The sequence below is a fragment of the Vidua chalybeata genome, chromosome 4, assembly GCF_026979565.1.
Source record: "Vidua chalybeata isolate OUT-0048 chromosome 4, bVidCha1 merged haplotype, whole genome shotgun sequence".
Taxonomy (NCBI): Eukaryota; Metazoa; Chordata; class Aves; order Passeriformes; family Viduidae; genus Vidua; species Vidua chalybeata.
Window position 1 is genome coordinate 12,735,896 of NC_071533.1, and position 14,663 is coordinate 12,750,558.

Below are 14,663 nucleotides of genomic sequence, written 5' to 3' on the forward strand. Positions count from 1 at the left end.
CTCTATTGAGAAAGCAATTTGTTTCATATACAGGAAAATCTCCTGTATATTTAGGCCACAGCTTGCAAAAATAAACAAATAATCCATTTTCTAATAGACTTGGTAGGTGGAACAAGTTAAAACAAGGGACAGAGACTCTCAAGACTAAGCTCCAAAAGGCTCATCCCAGCAGAGTCCCATCTAATTGCCATCCTGATTGGACTCGATGATCTTAAAGGTCTTTTCCAACCCTACTGATTCTATTATTAAGTTCCTAAAGTTTCTTATGCTGCTTGACAGTGCCAAAAAACCACAAGAATTTCCTCAAGAGAAAAAAACACTTTTGCAAACAAGTGAAGTTGCAATTTTATTTTTTTTTTCTTTGCACTAAGGTTACGTCACTTATCTCTTGGGTACAGATGACATTCATAACCATGTGCTTGGACCCCAGCTAAATTATCTCTTTCCCCTAAATAGTCTGAGGGAAGAAAAACAACAAGAGTTCTGTACAGGAAATTAGGAAGGCTCAGTCTTGAGCTTAATTTTGAAAATTCTTTCAGTTGAGCCTCCAATTTTTTTTTTCTATGGCTTTTCATGTATGAAAGATTTATCATTTGTGAAGGCAGGCTCAGGAGCTGCAAGTGTAGCTGCCCAGCTGCAAAATGTGGGCACAGCACCTGCTGCACTAAAGCTCTCTGCAGACAAGTAGACATGTTCCAGCTATTCAGTCCAAGCATTCAAAATTCTCTCCACCCTTCAGGAGACCCCTTTTCGCCTTTGTAGAAAACACTTATTTTAGTGGACAGGGTCCTGCCCACCTGGATTCAGCCAAATTCACAGCAGGTAGTACCAAAAGCATTCTAAGATTTCTACAGTAAAATGTAATGACTTCATTTTAATAGGTAAACATGATGAGCTCCACAAATGATTGCTGAGGCATTAGACATCATTAGTCCCACAGAGAAAGCCCTAACGTCCTGCAGTATCAAATTGTTTACCACTAATTTACAGAGGCTGAATCCACAAATACATTTCTATCATTTTGCAGTTGCCTAATTAATTACATATATTAAGCAAATTAAACTGAAGGATGCAGCAAGTACTCCCAGGGCAACCAATGACTGTGTCACCAGCAATTTGCTGCTTTTACATTCACACACAATTTTCTTTTAGTGGCAAAGACAATCATAAAAGGATGAAATCAGGAATCTCACTAGTACAGCAGAAATCAAGAGGCTTCTATTGCATTGAAATTAGTGAAATAACTCAAAGAGAAGAACTTTATAAACATGTGCAGGAATGAACACATGTTCATTCCTTGAACCATGTTGTGCCTATTGTGTACATGCATATTTTGTGTCACACAGACAACAGAAGCAATGAGTGAAATATCACTACAGTCATTTATTTTAAATGTACACACATTTTTGTTAATTTTAAAAGATACTGATTTTTCATGGTGATTCAAAATCATTCAAAATCAAAATAATTTCTAATACTTGTAGAGCTCTACTTAGATTAAAAAAAAAAAAAACGTTGTTGGCATTCTTTTTTCCTGTACTACAAGAGCACAGGACATATCTTCTATCTTCACATATAGGAAAAAAAACCTCAACAAACCAACCCAAAACATACCCAAATCAGAAGGAAACATACACAAGGGCAATTCCACAGCTATTTGGTGGTAAATGATAAACCACAATATGTCCCTTAGTGAGTGTGCAGAATGTGTGATCCAGAGTTTGGAATGTCCTCATTTCCTGACATTTTTTTCTTTTTTTTTTTTTATTTAATCTGCAGAAGAACTGCTGACTGCCACATTCGATAGGGAGAAGAAAACTTATTCTTTGATGTTTTAAGTGCCAGAGTTAGAAATTACTAACTCTTCTTTTCAATACAGTAGCAGTTCTGAAAGAAAGCAGACATAAAATGCCTCTATCCATCTTTTTTTTTTTTTTTTAACGCAAATTTTGAGACATAATTTTTAGAATCTTCTTGGAACATTCTGTGAAATTTCCATGACACAAGGTCAAAGCCCCTCTCCACTTATTGATACCAGCATTTGTACTTTGACTTAAAGGTCAAATAAATAAAACAAATCCTACACAACTAAAAGAACTCTTTCACTCCATATCCTCCAGACCCTTATAGTGGTTTTACTTCAAGGTCCAAATCTATGCCATAATTACAGTAAGCCTTTCTTGAACAGAAAGTCCTCTGATAAAGGCAGTAAACTAAAGAATTCCATTGATACAGACCATAGCAATAACATTTTCAGGAGAAAATTGCTTGTAAGATATACCAAGCTCCAACCATCTAAGAAAACTATCTGCAATTTGTTTTCTTACTTCAAAGCAGAAGACGACCATAAAGATTTTCTGGAAAGTGTACAAGCTTAAACCCAAAATCTGATGAGCCATCCCTTCCTAGGAATAGATAATTAAAGCATAATAGAATTTCACCAAAATATTTATAATCTGGTCAAAGTAGATGGCACTTTTCAAAGTATCTTTGCACCAGAAATCACAGGCTAGCTCTGTCTGCCAGAACAGCCTTTATATTCCCTTAAAGATTACTCTGCTGCAGTCAAGACAAAGTTTCCCCTTCAAAATTCTTCTATGAATTGAGGAGAACCTGTCTTGAGCCTTTTCTTCCATTCTGATACTTATTTCCTCTTCTCCTGTTCCTCTTGGATATCCTTTATCTTGTTTCAATTTCTGGCAGTTGTTCCTCCCAGCAACTGCCCTGGCACTTGGATTCTGTTGGCCACTCAAAAGCATCACGATCTAGGCAGCTTGGGTTTGCTTGGATGGAACAGGCTCAAGAATCCTCTCTCTCTTTGGCATCTTTGGTACATGTCCAGAGCAATCACTAGCTCCCTATCAGTCACTTTTTCCATGCAATTTGCCATAGCCCAATTGCTGTTCCAAATCAACCAACACTAACTTTCCCCAAAATGGGCTGTTTTCTACATCTGTGTCTCAGGACACTCCAATTTCCTGCTCATTTTTTTCAGGAAGCACATGGTTACTGAAGCAAACTGATCCTTAACTCTGTGTGCAACATATCACTTGTAAATGTCCATTTTAGCAACCACAAGCAGTTAGCAGATTTAGCTTTTAAAAGACTCTTAAATCCAAAATACATTCATGTGCGCACCAACCTGTTTCTCTAAAGAGTCTAAAAGACTAAGATTAAAAGTCCTCTGAGTACACAATTATCCCTATTCTACAGAGAGCTGCTTTGTGAAACAGGAGGCACTACAAGCATTAACTTTTCCTCACTTCTCAGTGTGCTCGTTTTCACCATCCCAAATGCAACTGACAAAAGACCTGTAAGTCCAGATTTTTTTTTTTATGGTAATACTCATCAAAGCCTTTCAATTCCTTCACCTGCCAGCTGAGCCATTACCTGTTTACCTGGAAGAATGGTTAGGGTTTTGGTTTGACCACTACTTCTGCCATAATTCACATTAGACTTGTGGAACTCTTCTTAGAAGTAATGCTGAAGCAAATTTATCCTTTGCATCCCAAAGCTGGCATTTCTCAGAGTGCATTTTCTCAGTTATTGCACACTTGGTGAGAATTAAAGAGAATTCACAAAGTAAATCAAGTTTGTTATTTTATCGGTAAATACTGATGTTTATTTATAATTTGGGACTACCTCCTTGTAAAAGACATCTGCTGAAACAGACAGAAAGCAGCAAGAATCAGTTTGGGTTTTTTTTGTTAGTAACAAACATTCAGAGGAAAACTATAATGGTACATTTTTTTAAAGCATCCATGCCATGGTTTGAGCTGTGTCAGTGTCATGCTATCCATATTCTTGCTGTTTAGAAGAAAAAAAACACCATGTATAAGCAAACAGCTCAAATAAACAAGAAGGATTTTCTCTGGAAAAACTCTCTGGAGTTCTATGATGCCAGTGAGTGAAATTCAGGTCTGCAAATACAGTTCCATTAAAGTCATCAGCATTAAGAGACAGTCCTCCTGCACTTCAGAAATATATTCCTTCTATATAGATAAGAGTCTCTTGAGGTTATTTTAGTGGTGAAAATAAGATCTACTGCTCTTTTAATTTGCCAAAGAATATCTGCGAAAGAACTGAATTCTATTTCACTCTGGTAACCATCAACAGAAATTCCTACTAAAGTTCTGTCACATACATCTGAAAACACCAGGATTAAACAGATGCTTTAAAGACTAAGACACCAAACTTCTGTACTGAAGACCTGCATTTTTCAGTAGGAAGTGTTATTCTGTTGAAAACAGCACCAAAATGCAGATATTTAAGCCTGTTTTTAGGACTCACACCACACTTTTAATATTTTTCTTTTAGGTGGATGGGAATACAGCATAATTGAGGCTATAGTTTCATTAGCAAGTTGTGCAGCACACTCAGAGCAAGTCTGAATAGCAAAACAGGTATAGCTGTAAATTAAAATCCCATGCTTACAGGTGTTACTGGAGGGAAGGAGAAATGCTTTATATTGGCTCTGCCCTGCACTGAATGACCATTAACAGTTAAAGCACTATAAATATATGGTCCTGTAACCTGCCTTTTGTTTTAATTTAATCTAAGAGGAGCTCAGTTGGTGCTCTCCAAGACAGTTTGACAACACAAACCAAAAAAGACAGGGAAGGTGGATAAAAAGATTCCTGTCACAGGACATCCCCTCTCAGAACTAGCACATTAACACATATGCACCCTGTGATGATCAGCAGAAATACTTGAGGGAAAAACCATTTAAGAAAACCATGGAAGAGTACTAGGGAAGAAAAGAATAGAGAAACAGCATGTTTTCCATGGGAATTCTATACCTAAAAGCTCTCCTTGATTTAATAACCTAGTAGCTTTTCAGGAATATTACAAAGCCTGCTAACTGTGGAGTAACCATTTAGGAAGAGTTAAAAAAAGCTAAAATGTCCATTTAGTATTAAAGCACTTTAAGGAAATTTAAATGGGACAGAGGTAGAAAAAGTAAAGTTGGAATAAAATGTTGCATTTCTCAGACATTTTTTTCTTTGAAGGAAAAGAAGTTGTCTGTAGCAGTAGCACACAGATATTTTCAAATACAGAAATAAATACTGATGATGAGCACTAAGTGAACTTCATATCTGTATACAGGTCTAGGTTGTCTCAAGAAGAATGAGAAACAGATTCTGTTTTCCATTTCAGGAGAGCACCATCACTAAAGCATCGAGTTCTCCAAGTTGTAATTCATTCATCATTAATACTAACTACATTACATCTCCCAGTAAGTCTGACCATTCAACATTTATTTTCCCTAAACTTAAGGGATATAAGGAAACAGTGTAATAAAACAGGAATTCTGACATACTGAGCCACTGCCATGTTGTCTCTCTAAACTGAACCCAGGCCCATGGACCTAGGCATAGTAAAGATATTAATAGCATACATTTTTATAACTATTTTGATACCAATAGGAATTGCTACTTTTTTATGTCAATATCCATTGGCATCACTACTCATTGATGCCTATTAATTTCAAAATTGTGATATTGACAGGCATTGATATTTGTACACACCATTACCATTTGATATCAACAGGCACCAATATTTTTGGTTTATAATGCCAATTTCAATATCTATCTTGATGCATTGATAGGTAAAGTTATCAGTACCTCCTAATTTTGAAACCAAATTTCAATATTAGAATGCATCAAAAACTATTTCAATATGAATTTTGATACCAATAGGCATTCGAAGATTAAGGTGCCTATTTAAAGGAATTAATACCCTTAATATCGATGTCTGTCAGAACTAATCTCAATATTGGTAGGCACCCATAGCTATCAATTTCAATGTTAATTTTTATTTCATTAGGCATCGATATTTACTGATATCAATAGGTATCAAAAGATAGGAATTAATACCTATCCATATCTGTGGTGATTTTGAAATCAATAGACATTCCTAGGCATGAAAATCTATCGATTTCAAGAGCTACTCATTTCAATAGTCACCTATACCTAATGATTTTGATACCAGTAGGCATCAATACCTATTGATATTGATACCTTTCAAAAGCAAGAGTAGTTAATATTTATAATTATTTATACGTACTGATAGGTAAGTATTGATACAGTGATTTAGATAAGAATTGATACCTATCAATACCTATCAATATGATACTTTTTGATAGAGATACTTCTTGTTATGGCATTAATACCAACTGATAAGTATCAATACCTATGAATCTGACAGCAATTTACTTTTATACCCATCAATATCAATCAATAACTGGGTATATTAAGAGACATCAGTTCCTATGGATGTTTACATCCTGGCCAAAGAGCCATGTGAAGCTCTGGTATGTAGGTTACAGGTTGTATTATTTGTTATGGAGCTTATCCACTTCTGCTGTGCTTCCTGGAGCAAAATGTTGAAGAAAAAGCATATTAGGTGTGCAAAATCTTGCATTTCAAGGTTCAGCGAGTGTGTGCAAAAATCAGAGATGCAGGGGTCATTTGTTAATAACTGATTCTTGATAGAGGAGATTCTTGACAGAGGAGAAATATGGAAGAGTCTTGCTATTTCATTATGTCTAGGAATTCTGAGTACCTGCAGATGGCTCAAATTAATTTGGTTTTCTTGGAAGTCAGTTCTCTTTAAATCAAGTTAAGTTTCTCTTAAGCATCTCTCAAGATAGTTCAGTTTAAGCCAATGGAGATGTACTTCCTCCCTTCAGGTTTTGGAGAGTTACTAGTTCTACCTAGATTTCTCTGCACAGTTCTGGATCCTCTGCTATGCCCACAGTTTTATTTCTGAAGGCTGAGAACACAGCCAGCCCTATCCCTTATTTCCTTTCAGCTGCAAACATCCTCCCCTCTGTCCCACACACACCTCAAAACCCAGCAGGGCGAGACAGACACACTCCCACAGAGCTGTCTAAGAAGCTACAGTACCACATGGAAAGACAGTTGGATTTACTGGCATTGTTTCTAACTTTCAATATTTTGTCAGCTCTGGATTTGGGCTTTAAATTTGCTTATGTGACTACAGAACAAACAAAAGCTATAAAAGCTACTGCTTGCTCATGTTATCCTAGCACAGATCAGTGCTGCAAGGGGAGTGTCAGCATGTGTGTTGTCACTGGCACCTCCTGAAGAGGCAAGCTTTCAGAGTTCACCTCTTGCCTGCTGGAGAAGGCTAGGATGCCCAGACTGACACTCCTTGCTGGTAGTAAATGTCACCATGGTATTACATTACCACATCTAGTTTAAAAAAGTCTGACATTTAAAAGATACGAGCCTGGAAATCTCCTCCCAACTCCGCCATGGATGCAAGTACAGAGTGGCAAGGAGAAACCACTGTCTAGCAATTCAGACCACCTCCCTTCAGCACTTCTGGTTTTTCCAAGCGTATTTTCCATGCAAATAGTGACTCTGCTCAAATCCTGTTACCTTAAAAACATTGACAGAATCACAACCTTGAGAAGCACAGCTGATGGCTGGTACTGAATCAGGGAATTCAGGATGGATGTAACACATTACAGTAACACTTGCCACACCAAACCTGAGAATGGAAACTGAGTGGCCCCCACCCTTCAGTAAAGTCTGTCAGCATAAATGGGATCCCGACATCTGTGCAGCTGCTTCATTAACAGAACAGTCATTATGCAGGATGGAGATTTTCAATTAGAACTGGAGTAATTTTTAACAAGTCATAACAGATCCATTCCTGAGTATTTAGATACAGAAACAGGGTGATGTTCTTCAGGGAAAAAAAAAAAAAAAAAAAAAAAAAAAAAAAAACAGGCTGGAGGAAGAAGATTAAATGGCTCAAAAAACAAAACCTTGGCTTGTAAGTTATTTCTCAGCCCAAAGTGAGCTGTTCAGCAGCTCTGTGAGGTTGATGCTGAAACACATCATATTTCCTTCACACCTGGTTTATGAGGGTCATGTGGGATCACAGCCTGGCTAAGGCCAAAGCATCTTCACAAAACTGCTCAAAATTTTCTGTAGGGCAGTTATCCTTCACAACCTAAACTAAGGGTCTCTCCAAGCATCCTCTGTCTTCTCATCTCTTACAAATACTTCAGCACCACATTAACCTCACTTACAAATGCAGTGAGACACAAGGAAGAGAGGATCATTTGCAGCATTTGGGTGCCCATGGGTACCATGGGATGTGCTACAGACCCCTGTGACAATGGATTCTTATACTGGGTCTGTCTGGGATGGAGTTAACTTATGAGACTATCTGTAGCTTGTTCCATGATTTTTTTTTTTTCTTTTGGTCTTCCTAATCTCTCCCTCATCCTACTGAGGGAGGAACCAAGTGAGCTGCTATGTGAGTGCTCAGCTTCTGGCTGAAGTCAACCCAAAACAGTCATAAAGCCTTTTATCCTCAAGCTACAAGAAAGCAGAGGTGAAGGAAAGCTTGACAAGAGGTGTTTAAGCAGAAACCTTAGCACAGCAGAGGGAAAATCAGCAGAGGGAAAATCAGCCATCTTGGGTGGGAAGGATAATAACCTCTCAGCAGAAAATCCCTTCTCTTTACCACTTTTATTGAGACATGAACTTCTGTGCTGTTTAACACACAAAAATACTCACACACAGACTTTGTGTAGCCTGTGCTGTAGAGGAAGGAGGTAGAAAATGTTTCCCAAGAATAATTGATAAGTGATTTCCCTATTTCCCAAGAATAATTGATAAGTCATTTCCCTATTTCCTAAGAATAATTGATAAGTGATCTCAGCACAGCAGCAGCCTCTTGGTGGGAATCTGCTCAATCCCTGCAGACTAAGGAGATCCAAAGAACGATGTGGGGTGCCCACTCTGGCATTCCTTCTCATGCACAAGTCTGCCTACATCTGCATCCCAAACTGGTAATGCTGTGGTACTGCATGAACCCAAAACCTCGTTTAGAGTAATGGCCTGATAGCACACAACAGCCAAGAGCCCTTTCTCTCTTTCCCACCCCAAGAGACTTATAATTTATCCTGTCTATGAGATCTTGGCTGAAACCAGGAATCAATGCAGCTCCCAGCCTCCTGAAGCAAGGGGGATGACTCTGTCCTGCACAGCATTTCTGCAGAAGGACTGTCACAATTACAGATGGTCACGTCCTTGTGGCTCCTCTTCAGGGGCTGACACAGGATGGGTGACACTGATGTTGAGACATGCAGAGGAGGGAAGGGTTATGGCAATCCACCAGCACCTCAGCCAATAACTGCTTTGTATGTCAGAAAAGTGGTACTTAATCTCGTGTTTGTGGGTCAGGGACAAGCTCCACAAAATTACTGCCCTGTTAGCATGCAGTGAGTGCAAGAAAGGGGCTGCATTGGAAGCTCTCAGCACAGGAATCTCAGAGAGCTGTGCTTATGCAGCATGCATTAAACACAACTCCCCAACACTGGGAACACTCCCCTCACTCAGAGTAAGGACTGGAGAAGGAATTTCTGAGATAGCTGTTCCATGTAGGATTTTTTCCACAGCTGATAGCTCTGAAGGAGATGTTTTAAAGGTATCAGACCAGCAGTGCACAGCTTCTTTGTGGCTCTGAGCCCAAAGCTGTAAGCCTACCAGAAAGGTCAAGCACCAACTTCCTGCTGTTCCTAGAGCAACATAAAGCAGCTCACTTTGTGGGGCTGGGATCCAGGGCACTGGCACAAAGGGTCACTGACTCCAGGACTGCCTGGAAACATGGAAGGAGATATTTCTTGACCTGTCCTTGTAGAAGCCTTCTATGTGGAACTGGGATCCTGGAGCAAACTCCAGAATAACCACTCTGGACACTTCTACATGATGCCTCTGTCAGATGTTCTTCTTGAGCCCTTTCACGTCTCTACCTTCATTTTTTAGCTGGTTGAATTCCTCATTACTTGCCAATATCCTGTTTCAACAGCCATCATGAGATTAATGACTTCCAGGTCGACAGCAGATACATTTGATGGCACTAAAATCCCAATTCTTGCACAGTTCAAAGACTGTCAGATCTTTGGGGGCTCCAAAGTTTCAGGTTTCTGAATTTCATGAGGTAAAACAGGCAGCCACAGACTTGGCAGAAGGTGGTGAACAAAGTAGAGAAGGCATTATACAAAGTGGAAAAAAAAGAGAAATAGGAATTCAGCAAAGGAAGACAGAAAGAGAAAAATGGAATCCTTTCACAGAAGGAAAGGATTTCAATTCCAAATAGATACAGATGAATTGGGGAGGTTTCTTCAGGATGATGTGAAAGCCATCAGCACTTGAAATCCTCATCTTGATCCTTCTATATTTAGTCTTCCAAGATAACCTCATGGTGGCAAACCCCAAACTGAAGCATAGAGTCTAACAAACTCCAACACTGGAGCATATTTGGACCTGAACCTCCTGGTCAGATCCCTCCTAGAGGAATCTAGTTGTTTCTAGATTCCTTTGAGCACTGAATACATATGCAGTAAATTGGAACAATCAAGGGCTTCACTTGAAAAAGCATTCTTATTTAAAATCCAGCTGCTAATATAGACACAGTTGTAGTCTTCCCATCACTGTTCTAAACTTTGGCCAGGTATTTTCTCTCTTCTGTTTTTACTTACAAACAGTTAATTATTTTCTTGTACTTAGATCTGGAGAACCCAGTATTTGATATTTACAAATGTTTTTATCCACCACTAAATGAACTACACCCATTGCCTAGCCAGGAAACTTCCCTCCTCCCCATCACCACTGGTGTCTAAATACTTATTTAACCTCACAGTCTAAGGATTAAATAGATGCAGAATCTGATGTTTAAACCATGGTTTCTGTTGAAAACAGCTAAAGCCTAAAATGAAGGATTCCACTCCCTTTGAACCGGTCATTTGATAAATAGGATACCTATTTCTTGGAGTTCCCATACTTTCAGAATAAAAAATGCCTGCAATTGTTTGGGAGAGGGGGGTGGAACAAGTTAGTTTTCACTTTGTTCTTGGAGTCAGGCTTGAAGAGAATGTATTAGGCACTGTAAGCAAACCTGTAAAATCATTGCCTGTGCTATACATATTTTAGAAACAAATTAAGATTATTTCACCTTCTGTGGGGGGAAAAAAATCTTGACATTTCCTTATAAAAAAATTAAAATCAATCCCTGTAAATCCTCTGGACTGTAAAGTCTAAGGGTACATTCTCAGTTTGGTGGGGTTGAACTAAGAAGGGTCATGTGCAATGTTTGACCTACATAGTCACACCACTTACGCATAGAGAAATGCTCCAAAATTTTCAAGGGCACAGGGTTCTGGAAAAAGAGCAAAGAAGGACCATCCCCATAGAACATACCTGCCAAGTATAAATCTTCCCAAAACTACATTATTGGCTATAGCTCTTCTGCACAGCACACCTGAGAAAACCTTTAATTGCAAAGCACTACTGATCTTTTTGTGGATTTAGGTGTCTCTGGAAAATGAAAACAGCAAGTTGCAATTCAGCAGCTAATAAGAACACAGACACACACAAAAATCATTCTCTTAATAAAGCTGAAAAGCTCACATAAATTCCAGTGTCCTTGAGATACTGTAACTGCGCCCGAGGTCAGTTCCAGCTGATGTTGGTCCCACAGGGAATTTTTTAACTGCTGTTCACTAAGCTGTAGTCATTCCTACTTTTCATGTCAATAAATCATGGGATTCATGCAATCAGCTAGAACTCACTGTGGCCTTGTATCCCCATCTCATCATCATATGGGGGTCTAATGAAATTGACATAACCAGCACAGTACAGGCCAAAATATAAGCTAAGGGAGGCTTGCCTAATTATTTTGTCCAAAATTTAGACTCATGTTCACTCAAATTCAGTAAGTTAATTTTTGATAGAATCTACTTCTAGATTCAAACCAGTATTTCCAAGCTCTGTTGCAAGCCAAGGAGAGATTGACCAACAGCCCCCTTTAAATAATACACCTTCTCCATTGACCTAAGTGAGTCCCAGGAATCTGAAGGAAAATTAAAGAATCAGTCAAATTAACCTTTTGGCCCTCCTGCACTCTCCCATTTGCTTACCCACTCTTAATCTGTACATTTCTTTGCAAATACATTGCTTCCAGCACTGCTTGGGACTTTACAGCTATTATTGTAACTCACCCAGTCATCTGCATCATGTTCCTAATTGTTTGTCTTTCTTGCTGAATAACTGTAAAAGGGAAAATTCAGATTTGCAGTTTATACTTAGGAAGATTCTATCTGGCAAAATGCAGTTTTTTGTCTTAAGATGCTGCATTTCTACTAAGCTCCTTCTGAAAAAACATTTAGAACACCACACAGGAAAAGGTACGGGCCTGTAAGAGAAGCACACTCACACAAAGACAAGCCTGTATCATTTACAAACATCAGAATTGTGCCATTCCTTCCAGTGATAAAACTACCACAAAGTCTGGTTTATTCTGCAGCCTCCTAAACTTTGGGTGTCAAATGCCACATATTTTTACCATTTTTTTCCCTAGCAATGGTCTCTGTCAAATAATCCTGAAATTAAAATTTTTAAAACTAATAAAAAGAAGAGATAAGGGAATAAAAAGCCCTACAAGGCACTTGTAGTTTTTGAAACACTGTATCTATTTAATATTAGAGTTATTTCAAATACTGTGAGCCATCTGGAACATTATGGCTCTGTCTTGACTGCCAGAAATGGGTTTCTTTTGTTTATTCACTAGTAGAAACAGTTTATAGTCTACAGAGAGTCTTAGTCTTATCACTAAACAAACCAGATAGTCATGAACAAATTAGCACAGTGAACCCTGTCCTTAAATGCCTCACAGCAACAGCCTGCCTGCCTCTCTTGGGATTTCACAGTAGGTGGTTCATCTATCACAGGTAGGCAGTGCCTGAAAACACATTATTGCTGCTGGGAGAAATGGGTTTTCCTCTATGGAAATCCTTTTGTTCTGCAAATGTAAACCCCAGTACCTGAGAACTTGTAATTTCTAAAGAATTTTCTGGAGAAAATATAATATAGACCCTATGTAGAAGGAAAATGATATCTCAATGTAGATGTACTTTGATATAAAAATGAGTCATGCAACCAAGGCTTTTTGTCTTTACTCTCAAAGACATATAAAACTTTATGTTAACATAATATGATGCAAATATCTTTTGTGTATGTGGAATAGGTGTAACGTCCCTGTTACTCACACTTAAAGGAAATTAAAGAGTTCTTAAACCCCAGAACTTGTAAACTTATCACTTCTGACATTATTAGGAACCAAGCATAGAAGGAAATTTCTTTCAAAAGAAAAACAAAGCCCAAATCACACCTCACCTCAAAACTATTCACCCCAGAAGTTTGGCAGAATCCTTGAATGTGGTACCATTGGCCAGACACAAAATGGAGCAGCCTTGTTTTACAAAGCCAGCTGACATCTGTCCTGTCCTGCGCTGCCATGTTCTTGTGCTCTCAGCAGTCTCCTCAAGGCCTGAACTGATAACTCCTGGAGCTCAGAGGAAATCTGTCTCACACCACAACTGTAATCATGCCATTCTGAAGCAGATGTGTGCTCTTATCATTCGCTTGTAAAGCAACAAAGTAATTTACTCTTGCCTAATCAATCTCAGTTGCTAAGAGTAAACACATTTGCTTTAGACATGTTCTTTATTGTTAAGCTACTTTACTGCTTTTCTCTCTCTTTCACCTCCTTTAAGGATAGAGGAATATTGCTTTACTTTCACACTCAAAAATCAGAACAATTCCCTTTTCTTTTTTCCTTCCAGTAACATCCATGCAATAAATTTTTGCACATTTCCTTTTCTCTTTAACTCTCACAACTCTGTACACAGAAACCTAATAAATTACAAAATGGGAAAAAAAACTGTGACATTGTATTGAATTTTAAACTTGCGTCTACAAGATAGAAAATAAGGAGCCAATGGATTTCTGCCCCAGACCAGAAATATGGTAACAGCTACAACCTAATCAGTGTTTTTCTCTGCCATTAGGTTGGCAGAGGTTACATCCTGCAGCTCTCAGCTACAGTTTCTCCTTTGCAGGTGAACTATATACCCAATTCAAAAACCACCTACAAAGTGAGGTACCATCAGCATCCCATTTATTTTCAAATACATTTTTGATCTTTTTTTCAACCTCTTCAGGCTATGGCATTTAAGGCACTTATTTTTGCCAATTAAATTAGTAAAGTATTTCAGAAATTTGCCTTAAAAATAATTTGGGAAAATGCATCTACAAAAACCAAACCAAACAACTTATTTGTACCAAACTGTGAGCAGCTGAGCACTAGGGCAGGAATGCCACTAAGAGGCAGATGTGTCCTCTCTGCTGTCACACCCCATCCTCCCCCAAGTTTGGGGACTTGCCCCCCCTACAAACTAGTTCTAGTTTTTTGACTTTTAGGGCACACTAAAAGGCCCATTTGTTCTCCCTAGATGGGAGAAGACTAAGAGGACCCTGGTGAGAGATCATAAAATTGGCTCCATTCTCACTTCCAAGTGCAGTGATTTGGATGTTAATAGGCAAACTGAGGAAGAAGACTCTCCAGAGAAGCCTGTGTGCAAAATTATTCCCAAAGTATATCAAAAACTATTCCCAAACTCTATCAGAGCTGGACTAGAAAGAAAGAGAGAAAGAAAGAGAGCGAGAGAGAAAGAGATCCATTCTGGTGCCTAAAAAAAAAAAAAAAAAATAGTCCCTTATTTTCAGAGGTGCATAGCACATACAAATCACACTCGCCCAGCAGTCACTTGTACAGAACAT